This window comes from Pseudorca crassidens, chromosome 14 (genome assembly GCF_039906515.1).
Source record: "Pseudorca crassidens isolate mPseCra1 chromosome 14, mPseCra1.hap1, whole genome shotgun sequence".
NCBI lineage: Eukaryota > Metazoa > Chordata > Mammalia > Artiodactyla > Delphinidae > Pseudorca > Pseudorca crassidens.
Window position 1 is genome coordinate 73,464,067 of NC_090309.1, and position 20,383 is coordinate 73,484,449.

A 20,383-nucleotide genomic window follows, 5' to 3' on the forward strand; every position below is an offset into this window, starting at 1 on the left:
ACTAGATTTACGGCAGATGGTATTAGATTAAAGAATACTCAGGTAGGTTTGCCAGATTTAGCAAATGAAAATACAGGTTGCCCAGTTTAATGTGAATTTCAGATAACAATATATAATAATTTTTTTTAGTAGAAAAACTGTTTATACTATGTTCAGGCAATATTCGTTGTTTGCCTAACATTCGAATTTAACTGGGCATCCTGTATTTTGTCTGGTGATCATCCTCAGAGCCCATTCACAGCTTCCCTGAAGGAACTTCAAGACAGGAAGGAAGGAAGGGAGGAAGGGAGGAAAGAGGGGAGTGGGGAGTGAGGAAGGGAAAAAGGAAGGAGGGAGGGAGAAAGGAAGGGGGATGCTAGAGTTAGATTTGAAGGGACAAGGGCTGGGATTGAGGAGCATGGTGAGGCTGACTGGAAAAGCTGCATCTGGGGTTCCAATTAGTTGTTAAGGATCCTGTGGGTTGTGTAGTGGCCCTAAGCTCCAGGGCTGTCAAGTGATACTAAGTTGTAGAAAGCCTAAGGTAGGAAAATGGGCCTTCTCAAACACTGCTAGTGAATGAATAATTTAAAGCAGTTTTTCTAGAGAACAATTTGGCTATACATCTAAAGCTTTAAAACATGCATACACTTGAACTTATCAATATCACTTCCAGGAATTTATTCTAAAGAAATAATGTGTTCTTTAGTGTGTTGTTTATAATAACAAAGAAATGGGCAGAACTTAAATGATAAACAATAGGAGAATGTTTAAGTTATGGTATATCCATATAGTAAGGAATATACTATGCAGTCATTAAAAATGATTCCATAGACTATTTATTGACAGGAAGATTTTTCACCATATAGTTTAATTTAAAAAAAAAAAGGCAAGCTACAAAACTGCATTATGGTAAGATACGATTTTTGTAAGAATATAGCTATTTAAACATATATGTACTTTATGCATAAAAAATGTCTGAAAGGGTATACACCAAAATGTTAACAATGGCTTTCTCCAAGTAATTGAATTTGGATGGTTAGACTTTTTCTTTTCACTTATATCTATTTTATATATTTTCTTCAAAATGTATATTACCAAAGTAAATTTTTTAAAGTTTTAAAAAAATTTCTGATTGGTGAATTATACTTTTGAGTAATTATAAAATGAGATTGCAATTATAAAATAGGCTTTAACATTAAGGAGTATCTCGTTCAGAAAAATGAACACAGTTTCTACTGGGTGCCAGGCCCTGTGCTACAAGCTGGGGATAGAGATGAGTTGGACACATCCTCCGCCCTCCAAGAGTCTAAAGGCCATACTCTTTGGTGAGGTTCCTTGGCTCTCAGTCTTGCTGGCTTCAAAAGCCCATTTGTCAGCCCATTCGGGATCATCCCTCACATTAACCAAATTTACAGAGGTTGATGAACAAACTCGGATAATGTATTAATTTGTGCTGAGAATTATCACAGTCACATGGGCCAGAATAGTAGTCTAAGCATGACCAGCACATTTTTTTCCCTGTGGGGTGAACTACATAGGGAATCAAATTATGGTTAGAATGTTGTTTACTTAGACTGGAATCATACCAAGGGCAGGTAGTAACTTAAGTTTAATGCGACCTGGCATTAGTACTCTTCTCCTCAATAAACATGGCCTTTCTGATGAAACCATAACTACCACAAGTGTGAGATTTTCTCTTCCCAGGACAGTAGTAATTGGATGGACACTGCCAAAATTCATCTCAGATGCTCTTTTATAAAAATGTCTCCAGACTAACAAATCTCCATTTCCCTCCAATTATGCCCTCAGCATATACTATCATAATTTGCTCAGATCTGGAGCCATTCCATTTCTTTAAAGTAATTTTCGTCTATTTTCTTCTCTGCAATTTTGTATTTATGTACTTTAACTCTGAAGATTATCTTATTTTCTTAATTTCCCTTTCTTAAAAAGGCATCTTATTTATACACTGACATACAACAAATTTTATACAGTAAATGTATTTTTTTAATTAGGAAAAAATATTCCAAATCTAAAGGGGAAATAATGGAAAGGGTTTTTGGTGAAGAAGTTAGGAACCATCACACAAGGCCTTCTACAACTGCTCACTTGCTCTTCAACCAGTACCACTCTGGGGTAAAATTTTTATGCTCAAATATGAAACTGAGCCTCTACCACATGAGGCAGAAGACACCGGGCCCAGCTCTCTCTCTTGAAGTGGTCATAAAGGAGTTGCCCCTTGGGGTAGCTTCCTTGGTTGCCAACTTAGCTATCCAAATTTTCGGTAATTGGAACCAAAGTCCACACAATCTACTTAACATTCTAAGAACATGGTGTACCTACTGTGAATCATCCAAAAGGCAAACTAAGCAATCCTTAGGGTGCTAGCAGTGCTTGTGCGTGCACATACACACACAGCTATTTGGATATACTTCAATATTTGAGAGTTTTTTTAAAAAGTCATTCAAACAGTCATCATGCAAACTTACAAAACAAACAAACCATAGAACTTATTGGATTTCCTGATGTTTACTTTAAGGTTTAGTATATTTTGGTGTCTGTGTTGTTTTGTTTTTTTTTAAATTTCACACATGAGTTTAGGGCCTCTAAACTCTTTATCCAACCTTGGTGATACTAATTCTAGTATAAGTGTTTTTAGAACTTTTAACGTTAAAACCACCAGACATTCACATTCATCAGGCAATTACATATATGTATTCTAAATTTCAACATGTTTCAGCCACTGGAACATTCTTGACTCCTTCTAAGAAGCCATAAAAAGTTTTTCATATCTCACTTTCAACATACACCAAAATAGCTCTTAAAGTTAATTTTACTTATAGTTAGGGTTTTGTGCCCAAAACCCAACACCTAACTATTAATCATTATTTTCTAAGTATTGAGAGTGCAGTATAAAGTACCAAACTACATGTCAAAACCTGATCCCTGCCCCAAGGCGTATGACACAGATTATAAAAACAAATCAATTCAGACTATACACTGCATCAAATTAAAAGCAAGGTTAAACTTGAAAGACACAAACTTCAGGAAACTTTTTTTTATAAATCCCTAAGAAGTTACCAAAATTCTAACCAGAATTATTTGCTGGTTTGAAGGTAGAATTTTGTATTTTTGTTTTAATCTTCTAATAATGCCACTGTTCATGGGAAGAACATTTAACTTAAAGAGAGAACACTAGAGTTGTAATATAATTTCAGTTACTCTCTCGTGTTGTCCCAAACGAAAAATATCAAACAGCAACATAAAACCCTTTGATATTACTTAGATTCTCCTCAGTCATCTCAGTGAACTAAAATATATCAAGCTGTTGTAAGAAGAGCCCCAAAGATAGTAGAATACTGCAAAGAGATTTTAATATTTATTTTTCTTTCATTAAAAAAACCAGGCATGGGCTTCCCTGGTTGGCACAATGGTTGAGAATCTGCCTGCCAATGCAGGGGACACAGGTTCGAGCCCTGGTCTGGGAAGATCCCACATGCTGCGGAGCAACTAGGCCCGTGAGCCACAACTACTGAGCCTGTGCGTCTGGAGCTTGTGCTCCGCAACAAGAGAGGCCGCGACAGTGAGAGGCCCACACACCGCGATGAAGAGTGGCCCCCGCTCGCCGCAACTAGAAGAAAGCCCACGCACAGAAACGAAGACCCAACACAGCCAAAAATAAATAAATAATTTTTTTAAAAAAAACCAGCCATCAGTACCAATATGTCTGTCTTACAAAAATATTGCAGGAGACATCTTTTGTGGTATCTGTCTGTTCCTATTGCTCCTCCTTTCCCCTTGGCCTCCAGACACTACAACCCCAAAATCACAAGAGTGGAGCTGAGTCAGACTTGTTTATACAGCTTGATCCCACCCCCTTGACCACAGCTGACCGGGCCAAGAGTGCGCACCTGACCCAAGCTGGACCAATCAGAGTCTCATCCCAAGAAATCTGAAATCAGAACTGAGCAATTCAACCTTTCCTTAGGTGACTAGATCTAGAACATGGAGGTGGGGGTGGGGTGGGAATGAGGTGAGGGCATCTTCCACCTTGCGAGGAGAACTGGAAAAGGATAGGAAGTCAGTCTACAGAGAGAAAATGAAGCACAAGTGCAGAGATGAGAGAGAGAGGGTGCCTATTCAGCATTCAACACTGTGCCCTCCTATAACCTTATATAGAATATATACTTTTTTTTTTTTTTTTTGCTTAAGCCCCTTGAGTTGACTCCTGTTATTTCCAACCAAACATCTTAACTCAACCTGGTCACTCTGACATGGAACTGAGAGTTTTATGTTTCCTTATACAAAGATATAAGAAAAGCATTTGCCTAAATTATTAGGGTGGGACTAAGTCCCTTTGAAACACATGGAAAAAATCTCACCACGGTGAACCTATAGGTAAAGAAGCTTCGTTCAGTAGACTTCATCAAAGGAGCTATTCTCTGTAGGAATTTGATAAATATACTTGCCCAGCATAACATTATTTTCAATGTATCAAAAGCCTTAGAAAACACTGAACTTAAATTTGTAAAAACAAAGATTTTTATTATGTTTTAAGAGTTCTACTGCATAGAGTAGTACTATACAATGAAAACAAACTGGGCCTCTCCTAGGTTACCACCAGCAGCTTGTGTTCAAACAGGTCATACAAAGTAGTAAAAGATAACTTCTACAAAGTAGTACTGTTAGTACATATATCTTAGAAAAAAGTTTTAAAAATAGAACTTGGAAAAGAACCACCTGACTATTCTGATCAGGTGGGAGAATCTTAGAAACCTCCTCAAGGACTCCTGAGAATTACTCAACAATAATTACCTTGCTGAAATGTAGATGACATTATTCTGTTATAACACTTATTTTTTTAGCATCCAGTGACATTTATTGAACATCTAATATGAGCAGGCACCATGTTATCTTGTTTACTGCTATATCTTCTTCGCTTAGCACATTCTTGGCATATAAAAGGCACACGCTAAACATTTCTAGATAAGCAAGAATATTGAAAGATAAATAAGAATCAATCCATGTTATCTGGTAAGTAGAGAATAAAATAATCTGTCCAATGAGACAATGACTAAATGATGACTTTAAAACAACCCTCTTTTGTATATATTATATAAAGAATTCATATGAATTGGTAAAATAGGAATACCATAATATATAAATGGACAGAGAATGTGAATAGTTCATAGGAGAAAAAAATTAACTTTATTAATAAAAAGTAACAAAAATGTTGATCATCAGGACTGATCTAAGAAAAACAAGTTGAAAGATTACTTTGCCTAGTAATTAAAAAGTTTAAATGTAGATGAAATATACTTTTGATGAGGGTGTAATGAAACTGGTATATTCCTATGCTGCTATGGCAGATTAAATAAATATATTTTTGTAGAAACTGTCAATAATTATTTTGCTGCAGTAAAGTTCTGAGGATTAATTCTAAGGATGGACACCAAAAGAAGAAAAAATGATATCTATGAAAATGTTTACTGTGAAATGTTTTTTATCTGTGTTTAGGTGTTTAGAAATTACATGTTGGGACTTCCCTGGTGGTACAGTGGGTAAGACTCTGTGCTCCCAATGCAGGGGGCCCAGGTTCGATCCCTGGTCAGGAAACCAGATCCCACATGCATACTGCAACTAAGAGTTCGCATGCCACAACTAAGGAACCCACAAGCCACAACTAAGGAGGCTGCCTGCCGCAACTAAGACCCAGTGAAACCAAATAAATAAATATTTTTAAAAATTTATACAAGTTATTTATAATAATAAAAAATTAAAATCAGCCAATAGCAGGAGAATCCTTAAGTAAATTATGGTACTTCATTCAATACATAATATGCACTTTTTTTTTTTTTTGCGGTACGCGGGCCTCTCACTGTTGTGGCCTCTCCCATTGCAGAGCACAGGCTCCGGACGCACAGGCTCAGCAGCCATGACTCACTGGCCCAGCTGCTCTGCGGCATGTGGGATCTTCCCGGACCGGGGCACGAACCCGTGTCCCCTGCATCGGCAGGCGGACTCTCAACCACTGCGCCACCAGGGAAGCCCCCAATATGTACTTTCTAAAGAAGATAAATATGGAAAATATAGAAAATATACTATTGTAGGAAAATAATTATGACATAATGTTAAGTGAAAAAAAGCTGAAAATAAAATTATATTACACTATGACTACAGTCAATTAATAAATATATATCCATATACACAAGTCCCAGAAGTAGAATGAAAGTTTAATTTGTTGGAATGGTGCAACTGCATTATTTAGAATCTAGATGTAATTCTAAATTTATTTATAATTATTGATACAATGTTATTTGGGTAATAAAAACAAAATCAACCCCCTTTCTCTGAAGAAAAAATTGAATTCTAGGAAAAGAACATTGTAGAGAGTTAAGACTTGCTGGCTATGGGGAGTTTGGTCAACAACCCTCTTAAGTACCAAAACAATGCTGGCATTTTCCAGAACACAGAACTGAAAATTCTTAGTGCAGCAAAAGAAAGAACTTGAAATTATTTCTCAGACCAAAGTGAGAGATGGACAGACAGATGGATGCATAACATTTACACAAAGGTTTTCATTAAATACCTCTTGATGAAAATGAGAGAAAAGGCGATCTCTTAAAAATGACAGTCTGAAATCTTTTCTAGTTCCTCTTCCCACAAATGAGTAAATTCTAGGCAGACTATTTCAAAAGTGTGGTAAAAATTCTGTTGCTTCAAAGTGGATTGTTTACAACATTGAATAAAAGAAGCCAGGGGGCTTCCCTGGTGGCGAAGTGGTTGAGAGTCCGCCTGCCGATGCAGGGGACACAGGTTCGTGCCCCGGTCCGGGAAGATCCCACATGGCGCGGAGCGGCTGGGCCTGAGAGCCATGGCCGCTGAGCCTGCGCGTCTGGAGCCTGTGCTCTGCAACGGGAGAGGCCACAACAGTGAGAGGCCCGCGTACCGCAAAAAAAAAAAAAAAGAAGCAGCAGCAGCCAGGCACAGATGGGTACATACTGTGTGATTTTACTGACATAAAATCTGGGAGCTGGCAAATTTATGATGTGTGTACTTTACCGCCTGCAAATTATACCTCAATAAAGAAGAACAAAAATGGTTTGTAATTAGATAAGATCATTTCACAGAATTAAAACCAGACACAGCCATTGAGAAGATTTCATTTTCCTTAAACTGCCTATTTGGAATGTAATGAAGCTTTTCTAAGTATTTTGAGTAATCCAACCTTACTAAATTACTTCGGGTCAGTGTGGGTGGTCATGAATGGCAAGATGTTCATTTAATTAGTTATTATGGCTCACATTGGCCAGACGGAGTGTACATCTTAAGGCCATTGCTGCCTCTCCTCTTCAAATGATCAGGTGGATTCTCTTTCCTAAAGAGTTATGTTATTTACATGACAGACTCTTAAAGGAATCTAAGAAATAAGCCCATGTAAGTCACATCCTGGAAGTCTGTGGCCAACATAGAGAAGGGGCAATTGCATGGTGACATGAGGCCCTGGCTGCAGAGGGAAGAATCCCAAGCTCCAGGAGTAACACGCAGTGTGTCTGACTGTAAAGAGGAGCTTGACCTACTATTTGCATCTTCATATTTTGGGTAAATGTTCTTCTAAGATAAATAATTTTGGAAGTTGTTACTTGTGCACATTTAATACAAAAACAGAGAAATTATTGACACTGTAATATAGTGAGAGGAAGTCTCATAAAGAGCACAGACTTGAGAGTCATAAAAGTCAGGAGTTAACTTCTAGCTCTTCCACTTCCTAAATATGTGACTGTGGGAAAATGATCCAATTCCTCTAAACTTCAATTTCTTTGCCTGTGAAATGAGGTTTATAATACCCACTATACACTGTTATCTTAAGGATTGGAGACTATATGAGTGACTGGCATGCTCAGCAAACAATGGTGGTGGTGATTGTTAAATATTAGAACTGGATACCAGCCATTCTTAGCACTTATGGCTGAATGGCTTTGTTCAAGGGCTGTAGATTTTCTGACACTCACATTTTTCATTTGTAAAAAAAGCCAAAAATATCCACCTGTTGAAGAATGGCTTCTGAGGTTAAATTAATTTGCAAGCAGTCTATTTTTGTCTCTTCTTGTGCTTCTACACGTGTCTACTGAATTAAGCACTTTAAAACTAGATACTAGAAATGGGGGGAAATGTTTATTGGATACATGCAACACAAAAGGGAAAAAACCAGAAATGGCAAATAACACCGGTACCCAATCCTAACCTCCAAGGCAGAAAATTCTCCTGGAAGGGTGGATGAGGATGGCAACTGACTTCAGGTTGCTGACCTCATTTTGGGCAGTGATTTCATTGCTCTAGTTTTTTTTTTTTTAATGGCTTATTTATTTATTTACTTACTTATTTTTGGCTGTGTTGGGTCTTCGTTTCTGTGCGAGGGCTTTCTCTCGTTGCAGCGAGTGGGGGCCACTCTTCATCACGGTGCACGGGCCTCTCACTGTCGCGGCCTCTCTTGTTGTGGAGCACAGGCTCCAGACGCGCAGGCTCAGTAGTTGTGGCTCACGGGCCTAGTTGCCCCGCGGCATGTGGGATCCTCCCAGACCAGGACTCAAACCTGTGTCCTCTGCATTAGCAGGCAGATTCTCAACCACTGTGCCACCAGGGAAGCCCCCATTGCTCTAATTTTTAAATGTTCATCTTGTTCTTGAGGGAAGTCAAGACAGGGCAAGTTTCAAGTATATCACCTTGGATCACAGACAAGATGGCAGAGTAGAAGGACATGAGCTCACCTCTTCTTACAGAAACACCAAAATCACAACTAACTGCTGAACAGCCATCGACAAAAAAACACTGGAACCTACCAAAAAAGATACCCTACATCCAAAGACAAAGAAGAAGCCATAATGAGACAGTAGGAGGTGTGCAACTGTGATAAAATCAAATCTCATACATGCCGGGTGGGCGACCCACAAACTGGAAGATAATTATATCACAGAAGTTCTCCCACAGGAGTGAAAGCTCTGAGCCCCATGTCAGGCTCCCCAGCCTAAGGGTCTGGCAACAGGAGGAGCAACCCCCAGAGAATCTGGCTTTGAAGGCCACGGGGTTTGATTGCAGGAATTCCATAGGACTGGGGGAAACAGAAACTCCACTCTTGGGGGGCACACACAAGGTCTCATGTGCACCAGGACCCAGGGGAAAAAAGCAGTGACTTCATAAGAGACTGGGCCAGATTTACCTGCTAGTATTGGAGGGTCTCCTGCAGAGGCGGGGTGGGGGGCAGCTGTGGCTCACTGCGGGGAGTGAGCCCTCTCGGAGGCCACCATTTTCTCAAGACCTGGCACTAACCAACAGCCTAGAGGCTCCATTGCTGGGACACCTCAGGCCAAACAACCAACAGGGTGGGAACAGAGCCCCAACCATCAGCAGACAGGCTGCTTAAAGTCTTCCTAAGCACACAGCTGCCCAATAAACACACACCCTGACAGGGTCCTGCCCACCAGAGGGACAAAACCCAGCTCCACCCACCAGTGGGCAGGTACCAGTCCCTCCCACCACAAAGCCTGTGCAAGGCTCTTAGACAGCCTCATCCACCAGGGGACAGACAGGAGCCAGGCTACAATCCTGCAGCCTGCAGAATGGAAACTGCAATCACAGAAAGTTAGACAAAATGAGATGGCAGAGGAATATATCCCAGATGAAGGAACAAGACAAAACCCCAGAAGAACAGCTAAGTGAAGTGGAGATAGGCAATCTACCGGAAAAAGGATTCAGAGTAATAAAAGTAAAGGTGATCCAAGATCTCAGAAAAAGAATGGAGGCACAGATGGAGAAGATACAAGAAATGTTTAACAAAAATTTAGAAGAACTAAAGAAGAAACAAACAGAGATGAACAACACAACTGAAATGAAAACTACACTAGAAGGAATCAATTATATCACCTAAACAAGCAAACTGTGGCTTCCTATTGGCATGAAGTCTATACTCCTATACTGTTATGGCTCCAAAGCAAGGATGGTTACTCAATCTCTCTCTCCTGAGAGTGGGCATAAGGTCGGGATAGGGGCAGTTATCTTATATTTCACTGGCTCAAGATAACTTACTTAGGGAGAAGAAAATGGCAATACTAGAAATAAAAATGTTTGTCCCACCAGTCTGGGCCAAGTAGTACAAAATGATCTGATCTACTGTATATTTTAAACTAAAACATTGTTGGGACTTCCCTGGTGGTCCAGTGGGTAAGACTCTGCGCTCCCAATGCAGGGGGCCCAGGTTAGACCCCTGGTCAGGGAACTAGATCCTGCATGTATGCCACAACTAAGAGTCTGCATGCTGCAACTAAGACCCAGTGCAGCCAAAATAAATAAATAAATATTAAAAAAAAACTAAACTAAAATATTGTTGCTTTCTGAACACAGAATAGCATGGCTTGTGTTCCTCTATTTAAAAGGGGGGGAAAAATCACAACTCTGCATGGGGAAATTCCCAACACAAGGCTTATGCCTGACTCTACCTCCTTTTCTTCATACCAACCAAAGTTAGATAATCACAAACAGAACTTTAGCCTCCTCTCTAGGACTGCTGTGAGGATTAAATGAAATAAAATTACTCTGTTAAGTACAAAGCGCCATATAAATATTAGTTACGTTATTACAAGAAGGAAACCGGTATCACTCCAGGTTTGTGCTGGAGACAGCAACAGTAAACTAAACAGACAGCTGGACAAATCTGCCAGACATCCACATGTCTGACTCTTGAATACAGGCTGGATTCCCTTTTGCTGAGCTATACCTGCCAGCCTGGAAGCCCCTGGTGCTTCAGTCATGAATGGGCATATACCCTGTCCAGAGCCTCCAGGGCCTCACCCCAGTCTGGCCTTTGGCTCTACCCTGTAGTGCTGGCCCAGGGCCAAGTCTGGTTAACTTCCCCTTCTAGTTTGCCTGGTACTGCCTTTCCGGTACCATCAGGCCTTAAGCCAGAGTCACAAATTTTGCAGGGAACAAGTACCCCAATAATGAGAACATTCCTTCCTTCACACTAGGGAACTTCCCTCCTTTTTCCCCTAAAGTCACTCCTATTTCCACTTCTCTGTTTCTCATCTTCTCTAGGGCTCCAGATTAGGGTATGGGAGGTCAAGAAGCTAAGATAAGAGCAAAGGAACAAGTTTGTCCCACTGACCATTCCTCTAAATTGAGTCTCAACTGCTCCCCACTAGTGCTACTTCCTTGCTAACTCCTTGTGTTGAGTAGCTGGAACACAATAGGTTCTTAATAACTATTTACCAAAGGAACACAAATATCAGATTAATGAATCAGCAAATACAGGCATACCTTGGGAATTTTGAGGGTTCAGTTCCAGACCACCACAATAAAGCAAATATTGCAATAAAGTAAATTTTTTGTTTTCCTAGTGCATATAAAAATTATGTTTACATTACACTGTAGTATATTAAGTGTGCAATAGCATTATGCCTTAAAAAGTACATACCTTAAGTAAAAAATACTTCATTGTTAAAAATCCTAACCATCATCCAAGTCTTTAGCAAGTTGTAGCAGTAACATCGAAGATCATGATCACAGATCACCACAATAAATAATAATGAGGTTTGAAATATTGTGAGAATTACTAAAATGTGACACAGAGACACAAAATGAGCAAATACTTTTGAAAAAACAGCTCCGATAGACTTGTTTGATATGCAGGGTTGCCACAAAACTTCAATTTGTAAAATGGCAGTATCTGTGAAGCACAATAAAGTGCAATAAAACGAGGTACATCTGTAGGTGTCAAATGAAGCCCAAGGCCTTTTCCTGGACCCTGACCTCCCCTATTCCTGGCCTGCTTTCATCTGTTTTTATATTCAGAAACTAGGGCAGCCTCAGCTTGGTTTCCCAGGTTAACTTTGACTTTAGTTCTTTATGCAAAGGACCAGTCAGCACATCTATTCTTTCGTGTGAGCTTTAAGAGGAAAAAGAAACTAAAAAAGGGACAAACCTTACTTTCCATCTATTTCTCAGAAGGGATAGAATCAATGTGACAGTATATAAGTATGTGTGTGTGTGTGTGTGTGTGTGTGTGTTTTTGTTTGGTAGTGGCACGGAAAGACTGTGAGGTTGTGTTATTTTCTACAGGAGAACAGAAGAGACACCCTAGCTGGAAAGTACAGTTGCTAACAGTAGAGGCAGATTAACTCCTACCAAAGACAGAAGGTAGAGGGGGCACAGCTTTAGAATCATACTGCCCACCACTTCTATCTCCAGATGCCCTGAGGATCAGGAGGGTAGAGCCAGGTTTTTCTGGTGTTCAGTGTGGAACACTGCTCCACTGCTAAAGCACATTTTACATGAACCCCAGATGGTATCAAATAGTCAAATATACATGTAACTGGAATGCCAGAAGGAGATGAGAGAGAATGGGGCAGAAAAAAAGTATTTTAAAAAATAAAGGCTAAGATTTTTCTTAATTTGATGAAAGACAGAAACTTGCAGATACAAGATTACAAATGAACACCATGCAGAATAAACACAAAAAAGTTCACACTGATGTACATCAGAGTCAAATTATTGAAAGCCAAAGCCAAAGAGCAACTCTTGAAAGCAGCAAGAGAAAATAACATATTACACAGAGAAAAAAAATGATCTGCTCAACAGCCAACAGTCATCTGAAACCATGGAGGTCAGAGAGAATGGAAAAACATCATTAAAATGCTGAAACTAAAAAACCCCCCTGGGCTTCCCTGGTGGCGCAGTGGTTAAGAATAAACCTGCCGATGCAGGAGACACGGGTTCGAGCCCTGGTCCAGGAAGATCCCACATGCCACGGAGCAACTAATCCTGTGTGCCATAACTACTAAGCCTGTGCTCTAGAGCCCACAAACCACAACTACTGAGCCTGTGTGCCATAACTACTGAAGCCTGCGTGCCTAGAGCCCATGCTCTGTAACAAGAGGAGCCACCGCAATGAGAAGCCTGTGCACTGCAACGAAGAGTAGCCCCCACTCCTGGCAACTAGAGAAAGCCTGTGCATAGCAATGAAGACCCAACGCAGCCAAAAATAAATAAATAATTTTTAAATAAATAAATAAATAACTCCCCTGTCAATCCAGAACTCTATATTCAGGGCATATATCATTCAAGAATGAAAGCAAAATAAAAATATTTTCAGATAAAATAAAACTAAAAGGATTTGTAGCCAACACACCTGCACTATAAAAAACACTAAAAGAACTTCTTCAGTTAAAGAGAAATATTATCAGATGGAAACTTGGATCATCAGGAAAGAATGAAGCACATCAAAAATAAGTTTCTGAGTAAATTTAAAAACTATTTTTTGCCCCTTTTCTCTTAATTTCTTTATAAATTGTTTACACCACTGTCTTGGGAGATTTATTACTAGTAGAGGTATTACATATGAGCTCCAAGTTCTTCCTACTCTATATTGATCTTATGAGATGCTTAGAGTCTGGAATTGCTTCTGTACTCTACTCTAGCCTCTTTCCATTACTATGAATTTTTATGTGGGTTGACTGGGTAGGAATGGGGTGAAGGACAGAATCTTTGAAAACTAACAGAAACAGAGATTGCTAGAACATAGGATATATATGGTTGGGAGGGAGGATCAGTGCAGGGAAGGAAAACAGATTGAGATTAAATGCTCCCATGGTAAAAGCTAGGTTACCAGCAACACGCCTTGAATCTATCCTAAATTGTGGCAGAACTTGGGGAAGAGAAATGCAACATACCTAGCCCCCTACCTAACTTCTCACCCTACAATAATTCCTAAACTTCTTTAGACTTGGCCGGTACATCTATATGCCTTAGGTACTACTTAGTTCCTCCAGGTATCTGATTTCCAGTTGGTGCTGGAGATGAAAAAAAGAGATGGTGGGATTTGGGAAATACTAAGGAGAGAAATTATAGATACAGTTCCAAGGTGTGCCCTATGGAGAGAAGAGGAAGTCAAAGAACTGGGATGGTGGAGGTACCACCTAGTGAATCATCAATGCTGAAGGGTAGGATAGGATGGACAAACTGGCCTCAGAGCTCTGAATGGAACCCTGGGATATAATTGTTTTAGTGTTTGGGGTACTATAGGCTCCCAGTTGTATTCAGGACCTCAATTTCCATCAGAGGTTCTTAGCTTTTTGGTCTATTTTACGAAGACTTTTAAAATGTTTTTTACTTCTTTATAACCATTCCTTTCTATAAAGTTCATTTCTGACTTGCCAAGGATTTGGCTCCTCCTTCAGAAAGAAAGAGGACTCAGGGTGAATTGTATCAGGTCCGGTCCAGAACCCAGAAACACAAATGACATTGATCAAATGATGGGAGGGAAATGGAGACTGGCTAACAATCTGCCTATCGGGAATTAAAAACAGGTTTCGGGCTTCCCTGGTGGCACAGTGGTTGAGAGTCCGCCTGCCGACGCAGGGGACACGGGTTCGTGCCCCGGTCCGGGAAGATCCCACATGCCGCAGAGCGGCTGGGCCCGTGAGCCATGGCCTCTGAGCCTATGCGTCCGGAGCCTGTGCTCCGCAACGGGAGAGGCCCCAACAGTGAGAGGCCCGCGTACCGCAAAAAAACAAACAAACAGGTTTCACCTTACAAGCCAACTCTCTGGAGCACTATGTTGAGAAGGATTCAGAGGCCTGGACTGAAGTAGGGGCTCTGAAAGGAATCACAATTAACTGGTGATGTCTGTCAAGGGAATGAGACCATGTGCTCAAGAGTGCTACCTCTAGCTTGGGTGGTTTGTTTGCAGACTGATTAGCCCCCAGCAGATAAGGGTTAGACTGACTGGTCTCTAGTAGATAAAGGACTTCCTAGGCTAATGCAAAGGAGTCAGGTCTCTCTGTGTCACTGAAGCTCAGGACCTGTCAGGTCTTGGTCAGGTCCAAACCCAAGAGTTAGGAAAAACACTGAGTGTGAGAGCAGGAAAAGCCTGTTTATCATCACTGATGTGTGCTAAGTTCCTCACATGACTTGGTTGACTAGTTCAGATAGGCCTGGGCTTTGGAGTCATGCCTCTCAAGCCAGCCTTGCTACCTTCACATGCCCCAACAGGTAGAATGAAAGCAAGCCATGGGATCATCTGATCTGCACAGATTTCTCCCTTTCCAACAAGTCATGGGGATATGAGTTTTGCACATGGGACCAGCCTCGCCCCTGCCTCTGAAAGCCAACAGAGCTCTTGGGTCTCGTACCCCCACTCTTGTTATGCCCAGAGGAACCACCGACTCCTCTAACCCCAACTAACAAAAAGGCTTTCTCTTGTAGGAGCGCTGTGTCACGGGCAAAACCTCCATAAATGGCGGCGACTTGTGTTATCTAGTCTTTTGCGAAGAAACTAGGAGCTGAAAGGGGAGAAAAAAGAGACACAATTTGAGCTTCACCTGTCAGGCAGCTATCAGGCGGGGAAGAACGTCCAGCATCCGCAGACCCTCAGGTGGTGGAGTTCACGGAGAGGTGACTAATTTCTTACTGCTCGGCCAGAGTATACGGGGCAGTTGCTCTGAGCGTGGATGAGGGTTGGAAGGCCCCTCTCTTGCCCTTTTTTGTTTGTGATGGAGGAGGGTGAGGAACGCTGCATGGACGACCGTTGGGTACAGTGAGTCCTTCTGCGCTACCTGAGGGAAAGGCCTGTAACACACCCATGAACAAGGGTGGGAACAACCTCCTCCCGCCCCACCCCCCATTCCAGGGGAATCGAGCTCCCAGGTCGGCGAAGATACTGTAGTGAGTTAGAAGGCTCCAGGGAGAGCGCCACGGGAGGTGCAGCAGGCACGCACCATACACCGTTTGGCCCTTTTCCAAAACTGTGGGGTCTGCGGTGGCGGGAAAAGCACCACCCAGCCTCAACATGTCACCTCGCGGAGGAGGAGCCAGGTGGGTAGGCGCCCCTCCAGGAAGGGCTGCCGCGTCCGGGCTTCGGGGCTTCCCCGAGGGGAGAGCGGAACACTAGGACCAGGCCCGCGGGGTCCGCTGCCCTGGGGCTCTGGGGGTGAGAAGCCGCGCCCGGGCCAATTTCGGGTTCCCGAGGGTGGGGGAGTCGGTGCCCGGCAGCGGGCGGGCAGTCAGCCGCCCGGACCGTCGCCTCCCACCCCGCCCCCCGGCTTCCTGCGGAGGCCGCGGCCGCCATGTTGTTGTGGGGCTGAGGCGGCGCCGCGGAGCCCGAGCGGCCGTGACAGGCTGCGCAACAGGTTCGTTGGCGGCAGCCTGACTACGAAGCGGCCGCGGCGGCGGCGGCTGCTGGGCAGGGTCTCCCGGCGTCCGCCCGCGCCCGCGCCGCTGGTGCCGAGGGGCGCGGGATCGCGCTGTGACGTGCGGGAGGCGCGGTGGCGCGCCAGGTGGGTGAAGCTGCTGCCGGGCCTGCCGCAGGGCGCGGGGCAGGTGCGGACGCCGCCGCGTCCGCCGCGGGGAGGCTCGCGGGCCGGGCTGGGCGCCCCGCACGACACGGACGGGCCCTCGGGAGCCCGGGCGGCCCCCGAGCTAGGCCCCTGGCGGGCTTGGCGGCGCCGGGCGGAAACCTCCGGCGCCGGGTTCCTGCCCCCGCGGCGGGGCCAGGGCGGACGACGAGAGGCCGGGGCCGGGCTGCCTCTTCTCCACGGCCGAGCTCCGGCCCCCGGCCGCGGCCTCTTCTGGCAGGTGCGGACGCCGCGGCGGGCCGAGGGCGGCGTAGCCCCCTCGCTTTCGGGGTGCGGGCAGAAGAGAGACAGCCCTGAGGGGCACCCGCATGCTTCCTCGGAGCCCCATTTTATTTTCACGGAGTTGGTTTTCCTTCCTGGTAAGGGTTGGTGCGGAATGTCAGGTGAGCCGCATCCTGGTGCGTCAAAGTAGCCCGAGTCACGAGAGGCCAGTGGGCGGATGCTCGGCGTCCACCGCTCACCTTAAACCAAAGTTGGGAAATGTTACAATTTGACTTTAGTGCTATTGACTTCCCAGGGTGTACAGGAAGCACGGAGAGATGTAATCTCTTGGACCAGAGTAAAGTTTATTGCTTTTATAATTTTTTTTAAAAGACGCCTGCATATGCATAGTGAATGGGTAAACCGAGGCTGAAACTGCAGATGGCCTTGCATTTTGTAGAAAGATGCTGTATTGGGATTTATTAATCCTGTGCTTTATCGTCGAATGATTGCTGAGGGCAAGTATGCTTCATTTGAAACTTGTATTGTTTAGGAATTAGGAATATTTTTGATGGAGCCAACCGCTTTGTGATAGGAATTAAGGTTAACACAAAAATGTTTGCTTTACTAAATGCTCTAGTTTTTTACTAGTGTTTACTTGCTTAACCAGAAATAGGCAAGGTGTGCCTTGAAATTTTATGTTGTCCCAGTCAGCTTAATTTAGGTAGCCTAGACTCTGTAGGTTAAGCCTCTTAAGCCTCTTAAGAAAATTAATTGCCTCTCTCCCTGTGCTTGTTTGCTATGTTGTTAATCAGTGGTAAAACCTAAACGCAATCTAGAAACATAAAGTAGAACCTTTACATAAATTAATAATGACGTCCCTCAAAATTTAAAGATAGTAGCAGTTCTGATGTGCTAAGTTTCTTTGGCTGTGCCTACGATTTTCTTGTCATTTCTTTATTTCCCCCAGCTTTACTGAGATATGATTGACATATATCCTTTATTATTTCAAAAGTATGTAAGGTGCAAGTTGTTTTTAAAAGCTTCGTTTAAGGACAAACAGAATTTTGTGTTTTTTTTAGAGGACATGGAAAAAATGTGCATGGCTGCTGTTTTAGTGTAGTATTAATGAGCCTCAGAAGAGGTTGCATTTTATACTTTAATGCATGTAATTGTTCCTTTTGTTTACCTTTATAACGAAAGGTAGAATTGTCTGAGAAAACTTGACCTGTACTGAATTATTGAGCAGGGAGGTACTATTGTTAGTTCAGCACATCTCAAGGATAAAATCCTGATCTCTCCTGAATATGAGGAAATGTGTTAGGCATGTGCTGGGATTGGAATTATGGTTTTAAAAATTTTTGTATTTTCACAGAATCAGAATAGTAAAAGGAACCTCTATACATCCGTCACCCAAACTCAGTAGCTTTCAAGATCTTCTTTACCCATTTCTTTCTTTCTTTCCTTATCTTTATTTTTTAGTTTTTTCACTCCATATACTTATATCTCTTTTTTAAAATGGAAATTTTCTTACATAACCCTAAGATTTTTATTTTATTGTATCTTTAATACAGTTTCACAAATTTCTTCCTAGTAAGACAAAAAGACCATTATTGGCCATCTCCCTTTTCAGCTTCTTTCCTCAGTATTAAAATGTATTTACCATTCTTGTCATTTATTGAGTACTTACTGCCTGCCAGGCCCTGTGCTGTGCCCTATGAGTAGTTCTTTCCCTCCCATCAAATAGATAAATGAAATGTTAACCTGAAGGTTAACTGACTACTCTAGGTTAACTGAGCTGCTCTAGGTCACTGAGCTAGTAAGTACAGGAGCCAGGTTGCAAACCAGGATCCTTCTAACTTCAGCACCTGTTCCCTTATCTGGTACACTCATCTTGGTTCAGAAATTAAAACAAAAACAAAAGGTTATTTGGGCATTCAATAAATATTTGTTGAATAGATGAATGAAAGTACATATTATTCCATCGATAAGTAACTAGCATTTTTATATGCTATATTTACTTGTAAAGCATTTATATTAACAAGTTCCAGGAATGATTCAAAATAAACTAATTACATTTCTCAAAATGGGGTATTTTATTACCATACAACAGTGCATTTTCTTGTTTTTCTTTTTTATATTCTGATCTTTTCAATACCTTATTTATGGAAAAATGTATGGAATAACTATTTATGAAGAAAAGCTTAAAAAAGGCAGATTTTTTTGTGTGTTAATTGTTAAAGGTGGATTCCAAGTATGAAGTAGAAAAATCATGTTTAGGATTAGTTCTGTAAAAGAATAGTTCTAAAGATGAAGATGCATCAGAAACGCTGTATCTTTTACTTGAGTTCATTCCTGACTTTTTGTCATCCTTTAACTACAGAGCACAGCGACTAATGTTAGAGTCCTATTGAGTAAGTGTGTGCATATAGGTATTGCTGAGAAGGAGGAACTGAACGGGCCTTAAAGGATCTGAAGGCAGAGAGGAAGTGGGGGAGGGGGGAGGAAACAGCAGAAATAGAAGTAGGGCAGTGAATACATCAAGAGATAATGTATTTTTACAACTCTAAGAGGGCAGCATATTTCATTTGCAAATGTATTATTTTGAGAGATTCACTTAAAAATTAATTTCACAGCTATATCAGGACACTGAATGATTTATTTATTTGTGAAGCTGTTTAGCAGTGATTATGGTAGATATTTAGGGATCTAATACCAGATGGCAGACATTTAACTTGTTTTACTTAAGCAACAGTTTCATGTTTTCTAGATCCTTTTCTTCACTAATACATATTCATGTTATGTGTTTCAATGAAAATTTTATTTATTTTTATCTTAACTGTGGTAGATAAGAGTACAGGCTTTCAAGTTAAGCCTCCTGCTCCCAGCTCCAACACTAAATAGCAACCTTGAGCAACTTATTTTAATTTTCTAAGCTTCTGTTTCCTTATCTGTAAAATGGGGGAAGTAACATTACCAACTCATAGTGCTGTTGTGTATAATATAAAGTGCTTAGCACAGTGACTTCTGCTCAGTATAAGTGCTTAATAAATTTTACCTGTTATTATTCCAACTTATGTCGATGAGAAATTTCAAAACTAAACTTAGTCTCCTTTTTATTTTTTATTTATTAAAAATTTTTTTTAACCTAGTAACTGGAAAAGAAATTAGCCTTTTAGGCCTTAATTTTTTTTTTAACATCTTTATTGGAGTATAATTGCTTTACAATGGTGTGTTAGTTTCTGCTTTATAACAAAGTGAATCAGCTATACATATACATATATCCCCATATCTCCTCCCTCTTGCGTCTCCCTCCCACCCTCCCTATCCTAACCCCCTAGGTGGTCACAAAGCACTGAGCTGATCTCCCTGTGCTATGTGGCTGCTTCCCACTAGCTATCTATTTTACATTTGGTAGTGTATATAGTGTATATATGTCCATGCCACTCTCTCACTTTGTCCCAGCTTCCCCTTCCCTGTGTCCTCAAGTCCATTCTCTATGTCTGCGTCTTTATTCCTGTTCTGCCCCTAGGTTCTTCAGAACCATTTTTTTGTTTGTTTGTTTTTAGATTCCATATATTTGTGTTAGCATAGGGTATTTGTTTTTCTCTTTCTGACTTACTTCACTCTGTATGACAGACTTTAGGTCCATCCACCTCATTACAAATAGCTCAATTTCATTCCTTTTTATGGCTGAGTAATATTCCATTGTATATATGTGCCACATCTTTATCCATTCATCTGTGGATGGACACTTAGGTTGCTTCCATGTCCTGGCTATTGTAAATAGAGCTGCAGTG

At 41.7% G+C, this 20,383-nt stretch overlaps 1 protein-coding gene and 1 long non-coding RNA gene across 11 annotated transcripts in view; one reads left to right on the plus strand and one right to left on the minus strand.

Moving 5' to 3' along the window:
- The window catches only part of LOC137205413 (uncharacterized), a 69,835-nt gene extending 53,659 nt beyond the window's left edge, over positions 1-16,176 (minus strand). The window contains exon 1 of the long non-coding RNA XR_010934123.1: positions 15,351-16,176. This is a non-coding gene — a long non-coding RNA (uncharacterized lncRNA). The remainder of the gene's footprint in view (positions 1-15,350) is intronic.
- The window catches only part of ITSN2 (intersectin 2), a 158,769-nt gene continuing 154,053 nt past the window's right edge, over positions 15,668-20,383 (plus strand). For 2 of the 10 annotated variants that reach the window (XM_067703574.1, XM_067703579.1), the window contains exon 1: positions 16,066-16,157. The gene's annotated coding sequence lies outside the window, so the exon portion shown is untranslated. The other 8 variants (XM_067703576.1, XM_067703570.1, XM_067703571.1 and 5 more) reach the window with 8 other exon arrangements.